This window comes from Oryctolagus cuniculus, chromosome 15 (genome assembly GCF_964237555.1).
Source record: "Oryctolagus cuniculus chromosome 15, mOryCun1.1, whole genome shotgun sequence".
Classification (NCBI taxonomy): Eukaryota; Metazoa; Chordata; class Mammalia; order Lagomorpha; family Leporidae; genus Oryctolagus; species Oryctolagus cuniculus.
In genome coordinates this window covers 41,182,563-41,192,169 of record NC_091446.1, presented here as the reverse complement: position 1 = coordinate 41,192,169, position 9,607 = coordinate 41,182,563, and the positions used below count along the sequence as shown (strand labels likewise).

Genomic DNA, 9,607 nt, shown 5'->3' with positions numbered 1-9,607 from the left:
TAAGGATACGCCTACAGTTTACAACACCTGCTGCTTATATGTACCTGTTGCAGTGCTCAGTTTATGTGGAATCCACAACGCACACGGGCCAGGTCTCAGAGGGCACAGTCCGGCTCAGGAAACCTGCAGACTTCTGCCTCCTTCTCAGCAACCATGAGGTAAGGAGTTCTCAGCCTCTCTGCGCTATGCCTATAGAGATTTTGAGCAGATGTTCGTCACCATGTCTCAACAGGTGTGGACACGTTTGCTCATGACTCTATTTGAGTGGCTGTGTATGGACTGGAGTGTGTTGGAAAGTGGACATGTGCCTGTGCGTGTAGAAGACTGTGGAGATGCATATTCATAACCACACACAGAAAGGATTTTCCACCCATGTGTTTTTGTTTCTTTTCGTTAATCAAAGGAACCTTTTCAAATACTCTACCCGCAGAGTGGAGGGAAGAGAGACAGAGTTTTTCAGGAAGGGAGAAATGACTCCGATCTCCAGAGTCTCTTCTACCAGCTGCACTTGTCCAGTCTGGGCAGGGCTGGGCAGCTTGTTCATGCAGACAGCGTTTTCTGCAGGCTGCTCACCACGGAGGACGTGCAGGGCCGAGGGGCTGTGTCAGCTGCAGTCCCGAGGCCTCGCATTTGCTTTGTGGGTCATGTTGTGGGGATGTGGCATGAGAAGCTCATGGCCTTGCCCTGCAGTCTTCTGCTCTTGCTCTCTGCCCAGCTGGGCTCCTGTGTCAGTTGGACTGCATCTTAGATTAGCAGTTACTTCATCCTGGGGAACGCAGGCCATCCGCAGATCATTGTCGTCCTCCTGGCCGTGAGTCTTGGCCTGAGTCCCTGCTTGGGAACATGCACGCAAACATGTACATACGCTTGACCCTAAGAATGTCTATACGTTGCCAACTGAATCTTCATCACTAGAACTGATATTATTACTCTGATTTCTTGTTTCAATATTTCTTAGTATACTAATTAGCTTGTTTGAATGATCTTTACATTTATTTCAACCTATACTGGATAATAAAACTATACAAAAAGTAACTTTAGCAGCTTGGAGACGGGGGTGACAGCAAACTGCAGCAACCAGTGGTGAAGCAACTGGAGGGAGAGCCTGGCGTGTGCCAGACTGGACCCCTTGGGACCAGATAATACGGATGGTTAACTGCTAGCCCAGTGGAAGTAAAAGGGGGCACATTTATCTCACCTAATCTTCCCCACAATGGCAGCCACTGCCCAGCTGAGAATGGGCAGCCATCAATTTGGGCCTGGGCAGCAGCTGCAGAAGCCTTTGTGGGCACGCACAGCAACTGGCTGAGACAGGACACCATCTTCTCAGCAGTACTAATGGCGGTGACAGGGAGCAGGGTATATCTGGCCAGTGGTTCTTGTATATGTGTGTGATCCAGATATTCTAGCAGAGGGAAAAATCTGAAGTCCCTACTGCCTTTGAGCTTGGCTGGCAGGATTGACAGGTGGCTGGGCACTCACATAGGACTGTGAGGCATCCCTAGTCTCCACACATACCAGAGCTCAAGCTGCCAAAGTGGAACTTGCTCAGGGAATATCTACCTCTCTGTTGATTGGACAGGCTAGCAGGATAGAGCCGAGCCTCTGCTTACAGTGACTGTGGGAGCCTTTTGTGCTGAGACCGTGGGGACTAGGTGGCTATGTGAGAGGGTGCAGGATGTAGCTGGGCATGTGAGCAATCATTGGGTGTGAATCCACATGCTCAGGGCTCCTTCGTTGCCTGGGGCAGGTCTTGCAGCTGGAACTGTGGTCAAGGTGAGGACTCTGAAGATCATTTAATCCATTCATATGGCATCCTGGATGAGTGTTGAAGCAACTGGGGCTAACACCAGGCATTCCTCAGCTTGGAGGAGAGGAGATGAGGAAGTGATCACACCAACAGAGGGAACCATTCCCACTTCTTTGTGTTAACAAGAGGAGACCTACCAAGCCCAACTTGGGTTTTACCCTGGATACTTGCCCCACCCTAATGCACTGACCAGAGGTCCCTGGCCATACCCAGTACACACCTCTTGGTATTCACTCAAAGTGCAGACATTTCACTAAGGCACAGAGGCAAAGGTCAAAGATAATGGCTATCAGAGGAAAAGACCAACAAGTAACTAACTCCAAGTTAGTTAACAAGTAACTAAAAATAAACACAGAAATTCAAGACACGGGAATAAGGAAGACACCATGACCCAACTCCAAAGGAACACAACAACATTTCAATATTAGAATGTGAAGAGGAAGAGACTGATGAAATGCCAGAAAAGGAGTTCATAAAATTGATCATAGGATTACTAAAAGGAAATCAGAAGCAAATCCACGAACTAAAGAAAACCATGTGACATGAGTGAAAATTTCTCTCATGAAATTGAGAATATAAAGAGAAATCAAAATGAAATATTAGAAATAAAGAATGCAATAGATCAAATAAAGATGTGGTAGAAAGCCTTAACAACACACTTAATGGGGAAGAAGAAAGAATATTCGAGCTAGAAGACAAAACTGTGGAAATCAATCAATCAATCAGTCAGGCGAAGAAGAAGAAGAAGTGAGGAGGAGGAGGAGGAGGAAGAGGAAGAAGAGGAAGAGGAGGAGGAGTAAGAAGAGGAGGAGGAGGGAGAGGAGGAAGAAGAGGAAGAAGAGGAAAAGGGGGAAGAGGAAGAATAGGAAGAGGAAGAGGAGGAAGAGAAAAAGAAGAAGAGGAAGAGAAGGAAGAGGAAGAGCAAATTGGTAAACATAAAACAGTATTGCAGATATAAAAGGATAATTTCAAATGACCCACCATACTGGTCTTAGGAGTTCCTGAAGGTGTGGAAAGAGAGAATGGATTAGAAGGCCTAATTAGTGAAATAATTCTAGAAAACTTTCCCAATTTAGATAAAGAAAGGGACATCCAAATACAGAAAGCACATAGAACTCCTAATAGACATGACCAGAAAAGATATTCACCATAACACATTGTAGTCAAACTACTACAGTAAAGCACAATGAATAAATTCTACATTGTACATGAGAGAAATGCCAAATTACTTTGAGAGGATCTCCAATTAGACTCAGAGCTGACTTCTCATCAGAAACACTACAGGCTAGAAGGGAATGGCAAGACATAGTCCAAGTCTTAAGAGAAAAAAAAACTGTCCACCCAGAATACTTTACCCTGAAAAGATTTCATTTCTGAATGAAAATGAAATAAAGACCTTGGGCACCTACAGCTATTTGGGAAACCAGTAAGAAGCTGCTAGCTCCTGGTATTGGATTGGCACAGCTCTGACCATTATGGCCATTTGAGAAGTGAACCAGCAGAAGGGAGACATTGCAGATTTTACGTTATATAGTGTGCTGATTTTTAGCACAGTCATTATGTTGTGCAACCTGTTACTAATGCAAGAACCAGTAGAGAGAGAAAGCCTATACCCATTGTCACTCCCTACTCACCCTTCACCCCAGGCCCCAAAAACCATTTATCTGCTTTCTGTCTCCTGGATTGGCCTCATACAGACTTTTCATGTAAACAGACACACACACCATGTCGCTATACCAAGTTCTTAACATTCTATCTTGCCTCAGAATCCCTTTTCAAGGTAGCTGGACTTCCTCACACCACCAGCAGAGCTACCTCAGGCTTGACATTGTCTACAGCTCTCAGATTCCTCCCAATTCCTCAGTGTGCTTGATTCAAATCTGCTTCATGCAGTCACTTCCTGGGAACCACCTGGCCTATGGACAGCTGGACACAAAATTTCCTTGATTCAGCTGAAAGACCCCCCAACAGCCTGCAGGGTCTGGGAACTTAGGCCAAAGTGACAATATCTTAGTGAGATCATGACCACATAAAACTTACAACCATTTGCTCCAAAGCCAGCACTTAGAACACTATAGGAAACCCAACTGGGTAATGCTGTGATTCCTAATCCTAATAGGAATAGATTAGACAAGATCAAACAAGGGCCACAGTGATGTCTGCATTTAAACAAGTGTTTATACCATGAGAAGGACACTGGGTCATGGGTGAGATATAGGCATTAGGCCATGCACCAGGATAAAGAGGTATATATAAGGGAAGACCCATGTAACCATCCAGACCAAATGTATTTGAGCAGGGCTAGACGTCTGGCAGGGCTAGTCTTCATAGTCATGCTCAAGACAGAGACCTCAAGACCACATTAGCAGATAACACCGCCATTTTGTAATGACTTCTTTTTGGGGTGTTGTAGCATCTATAGGTACTTCATTCTTTTTCATAAATGTGTAATATTCCCCATTACAGACATTCTGCATTGTGCTTATCATTGGATCATTGATGTACATCTTTTGGCTGCTGAGAATTGTGCTGCAATGAACATCCGTGCACACATTTTTCATGAACACCTACTTTTACTTAATTGCAGCATGCCCTCACATGTGGAATATGCCCAGAAGTAGATTAAACAATACCTCTATAGATAACTATTAAGAGTCCAAATAGCTTATTTTCCACAGCAGCTGTACACCATTTGTCATTCCCACCAGCAATGTCAGCATTTCAATTGATTCAATCAATTGCTAATACTTATTCATTTATTACCTCGTTCTTTTTCCTTTTCATTATATCTGGGTTAGTTATATGCTAGTTTTCCCATTCTGAGAAGCTATATCTGAGTGTGATTTTGATTCACACTTTGCTAATGACTAATGGTGTTAAATACATTTTCTGGTGCTTGCTGGTCCTCTGGGATTCTTTTTTGGAGAAATGTCTACTCCAGGCCTTTGCACATCTGTAAATTGAGTGCAATGTCCTTCTGTTGCTGCCTTGTAAGAGATCTTTGTATCCACTGAACAATAATCTCTTATCAGATACCTGCTTCCCAAATATTTTCTCTTGTTTCTTGAGTTGTTTTTTCACTTGTTGCTAGTATCCTCTGATGCACAAAGGTTTCTAATTTCCCGGAAGTCCAACTTATCCATTTTGACTGTTTTGCCCAAGATTTTAATATCACCACCAAGATTACACAGTCAAAGCCAATTCCTGAGGTTTTGATTTCTGTTTTTCATCTTCCTTTCCTTTCCTCTCCTCTCCTCTCCTCTCCTCTCTTCTCCTCCCCTAACCCTCCCCTCCCCTCCCCTTTCCTCTCCTCTCCTCTCCTTTCCTTTCCTCTTTTCTTTCTTCCTTTCTAAGTCTTATAGCCTTGGGTCATACATTTAGGTAATTAATCTATTGTAAGTTAATATTTGTATGTGGAATCCCATAAGGGTCTATCTTTATTCTCTTGAGTCTGGTTATCTAGGTTTCTCATGCCTTTTCTTGAAAAGAATCTTTTTCCGGGGCCAGTGCTGTGGTGCAGCGGGTTGAAGCACTGGCCTGAGGCGTTGTCATCCCATGTGGGCGCCGTTTTGGGGCCTGGCTGCTCCACTTCTGATCCAGCTCTCTGCTAAAACAGTGGAAGATGGCCCAGGTCCTTGGGTCCCTGCATCCACATGGGAGACCCAATCAGCTTCGGATCCACAGCCAGTTGGGGAGTGAACCATCGGATGGAAGACCTCTTCTCTCTCTCTCTCTCTCTCTCTCTCTCTGCCTCTCCTTCTCTCTCTGTGTGACACTGACTTTCACATGAATAGATAAATCTTTAAAAAAAAAGAATCTTTTTCCAAAATAAATGGCTTTAACATTCATATCAAAAGCTGTTTTACAGTAAATATACACAGTATTGTGTACTGCCACTCATGCAAAAATATATGGTGACTCTTTAAGTACCATTTGGCAGTATTTGGAGCTGGGTTCTAACAGGAAGGATAAAGGTGAAGTCTAAGTGCAAGACTTTAACCTGGCAAGGCTGGTGTTTTCTTACTGAAAGAGGAAGGGACAGCAGTTTTCTTTCTCCTTGTGGGCCAATGCAGACAGGCCATGTGGGGAGGCAGCAAGGAGGCAGCCACCACAAACCCAGAGGAGTTCTCACCAGCAACAGGACTGTCTGGCACCTTCATCTGAGATTTCTCTTTTCCATAACTATAAGAAAACACATTTTTAAGCCATTCAGTCTGTGGTATTTTGTTATGTCAGCCTGGGCTGACTAATAAAACTCTGTAATTGGGCATTGGTTTATATCTTCTGTTTTTATGCCAAGAACATAATATTTTGATTCCTGTAGCTTTGCAATATGTTTTTAAAACAGGAAGTGTGGATGTCAAATTGGTAGTCCCTTTTCAAGGTTCTTTTGGCTATCTGGAACTTCACAAATATGAATTAGAATTAGTTTTCCCATTCTGAGAAAATATTGTTGGGGTTTTGATAAGAGATGAATTAAATCTGTAGATTGCTGTGGATAGTATTGGCATCTTAACAATATTAGGTTTTCCCACTGGATCAAGGGATGTCTTCCCATTGTGTCTCTTTTTAATTCTTTAAGCATACAATTATCTTGCCTCTTTTTAAAGTTTATTCCTTAATATTTTCTTCTTCATAATAGTATATAAGTGATTTTTTCTTTACTTTTTTTCAGACTGTTTATTGCTAGTGTATACAAACAGTGATTTTTTTGCACGTTGGTTTTATATCCAGAAGTTTGTTGAATTTTTAAAATTAGTTCTAACACTTTATGCATGGAATCATCAGAATATTCTACATGTAAGGTCTATGTTGAATAGAAGTGGCGGGAGAGGCATCCTTGCTTGTGTTCCTGATCTTAGAGGACAATTTCAACCTTCTAGCATGGATTAGTATGCTAGCTGTGGGATTTTCCATATGTGGCCTTTATTGTGTTGAAGTAGTTTCCTTCTATTACATGTGGGTTGAGTATTTGTATCATGAGAGAAGGCTAAATTTTGTCAAAAGTTGTTTCTGCATTGATGAGTCATGATTTTCCAACACATTCTCTTAATGTGTTGTATTCCATTGATGGATGTTACTATACTGTAGGACCATCTCCATTTGTAGGACATTCTTGAAATAGCAGTATCAGAGAGATGAAAGTCAAATTAGTAGTTCCAAAAGCAGGGATGCTTGGGAGTATAGGTAAAGAATCACATGTTGGGGGGCTGGCGCTGTGGTGCAGCAGGTTAACACCCAGACCTGAAGTGCTGGCATCCCAAATGGGTGCCAGTTCTAGTCTTGGCTGCTCCTCTTCTGATCCAGCTCTCTGCTATGGCCTGGGATAGCAGTAGAAGATGGCCCAAGTGCTTGAGCCCCTGCTTCCATGTGGGAGACCTGGGAGAAGCTCACAGCTCCTGCCTTTGGATCAGCGTGGCTCTGGCCGTTGCCACCATCTGGGGAGTGAACCAGTGGATGGAAGACCTCTCTCTCTGTCTCTACCTCTCTCTGTAACTCTGTCTTTCAAATAAATAAAATAAATCTTAAACAAAAAAGTCACATGTTGAAATGAACACTAGGAGAAACGGTGACTTGATCAGCCCTCACCCTGACTGTTGATGAGCAACTTAATATGTTATCCCTCTTAGTATTTTTGTTTGTTTGTTCTACTTAATACTTTTGGTTGAATACTGTAATCAATACACAATTCTTCTTAAGTGCTGAAACTTAACTGAAAAGTGATCACTGTTAAATATAAGAGTGGGAATAAGAGAGGGAAGAGATGTGCAATTCGGGACATGCTCAAGCTGACTTACCCCAAACGGTAGAGTTAGAAACATACCACGGGATTCCAATTCAATCCCATCAAGGTGGCATGTACCAATGCCATCTCACTAGTCCCAGTGATCAATTTCTGTTCACAACTGATCATAATTATAGGACTAAGAGCGAAAGGGATCACATAAACAAGAATAGTGTCTGCAAATACTAGCTGATAGAATAAAAAAGGGAGAGAACGATCCAACATGGGAAGTGAGATACACAGCAGACCCATAGAATGGCAGATGTCCTAAACAGCGCTCTGGCCTCAGAATCAGCCCTTAAGGCATGCGGATCCGGCTGAAATGCCCATGAGAGTATTTCAGGCATGGAAAGCCAAGACACTCTTGGGGAAAAAAAATCTAAATGAAAGATCTCCACAAGTGAGATTCCAGTGGAAAGAACGGGTCATCAAAGAAGGAGGTACCTTTCTCTGAAGGGAGGAGAGAACTTCCACTTTGACCATGGCCTTGTCTAAATATGATCAGAGTCAGTGAACTCAGGGGGCTTCCATAGCCTTGGCAGCTCATGACAAGAGCCTAGGGTGATTCCTGATGCCATAAACAAGAGTGTCAATTTGTTAAGTCAACAACAGGAGTCACTGTGCACTTACTCCTCATGTAGGATCTCTGTCCTTAATGTGCTATGCATTGAGGCTTAATGCTATAACTAGTACTCAAACAGTATTTTTCACTTTATGTTTCTGTGTGGGAGCAAACTGTTGAAATCTTTACTTAATGTATGCTAAACTGATCTTCTGTTATAAAGGAATCGAAAATGAATCATGATGTGAATGGAAGGGGAGAGAGAGTGGGAAAGGGGAGGGTTGCAGGTGTGAGGGACGTTATGGGGGGGAAGCCATTGTAATCCATAAGCTGTACTTTGTAAATTTATATTCATTAAATAAAAGTTAAAAAAAAATAAAAAAGTCACATGTTGATTATAAAGGGTTATCATAATGAGAGTGTTGATATATACATAATACATATATATTACATATATATGTTTCTATCTTCATTGAAGTGGTGATTCCACACTTCAATCACATAAAAAAAATCACAGAACTATATACATACTTTGTTTGTGCCAATGTCAATTCACAATGTTGATATTGGCTGGTAATTGGATAAGATAGGATCATTGAGAGAAACTTAGTAAAGTAACACTGGATCTGGAAAGTACTTTTGCCACACTCAGTGAATCCATAGTTATTTTAGGTACAGAGTGAATTGGCAGAAAGACATGTTAGCCAGAATGTATGAGTTATGGAAAGTATCAGCCTCCTGGGCTCATCCACAAATTGAGAGGGGAAATGAGCAAAGCCCTGCTATGTTCCATTGGTAAATAGAACCTCTTTTTGTTGGTCTGAATTTGTTGCATTATATAGAGACTAGATACTAAAATCAACAATGTTTCCAAGATTCTGCATTTCTAACTGGTCTCAATACCAATCATATTAATAGCACAATAGAAAGGTTTCATATTCCAAGTAATATACTCTAGACTTATTAATCCTCCTCAGCCCAGTGTAGGAAGTACTATTGCAGTCCTCATTTATAGAAAGCTGGTTGTTTGACTGAAAAGTACTAGAGCTTGCAGACAGAACCAACTGCCTTACATTCAGATTCCATGGGAATGCAGGCACTCTAAAGGAATGAAAGTGTGAGATTCAAGAACAGACATTAAAGTTAGTTCTCCCTTAGGCATGCGGATCCGGCTGAAAAGCCCATGAGAGTATTTCAGGCATGGAAAGCCAAGACACTCTGGGGGAAAAAAAAAAAACCTAAATGAAAGATCTCTGCAAGTGAGATCCCAGTGGAAAGAACGGGTCATCAAAGAAGGAGGTACCTTTCTCTGAAGGGAGGAGAGAACTTCCACTTTGACCATGGCCTTGTCTAAATATGATCAGAGTCAGTGAACTCAGGGGGCTTCCATAGCCTTGGCAGCTCATGACAAGAGCCTAGGGTGATTCCTGATGCCATAAACAAGAGTGTC

General features: G+C 42.2%; 1 protein-coding gene and 1 pseudogene across 1 annotated transcript in view; both read left to right on the top strand.

Moving 5' to 3' along the window:
* Positions 1-9,607, top strand: part of LOC100342321 (interferon-induced protein with tetratricopeptide repeats 1B) — a 31,949-nt gene that overhangs the window by 18,484 nt on the left and 3,858 nt on the right.
* The window catches only part of LOC100345918 (interferon-induced protein with tetratricopeptide repeats 1B-like), a 45,645-nt pseudogene continuing 36,064 nt past the window's right edge, over positions 27-9,607 (top strand).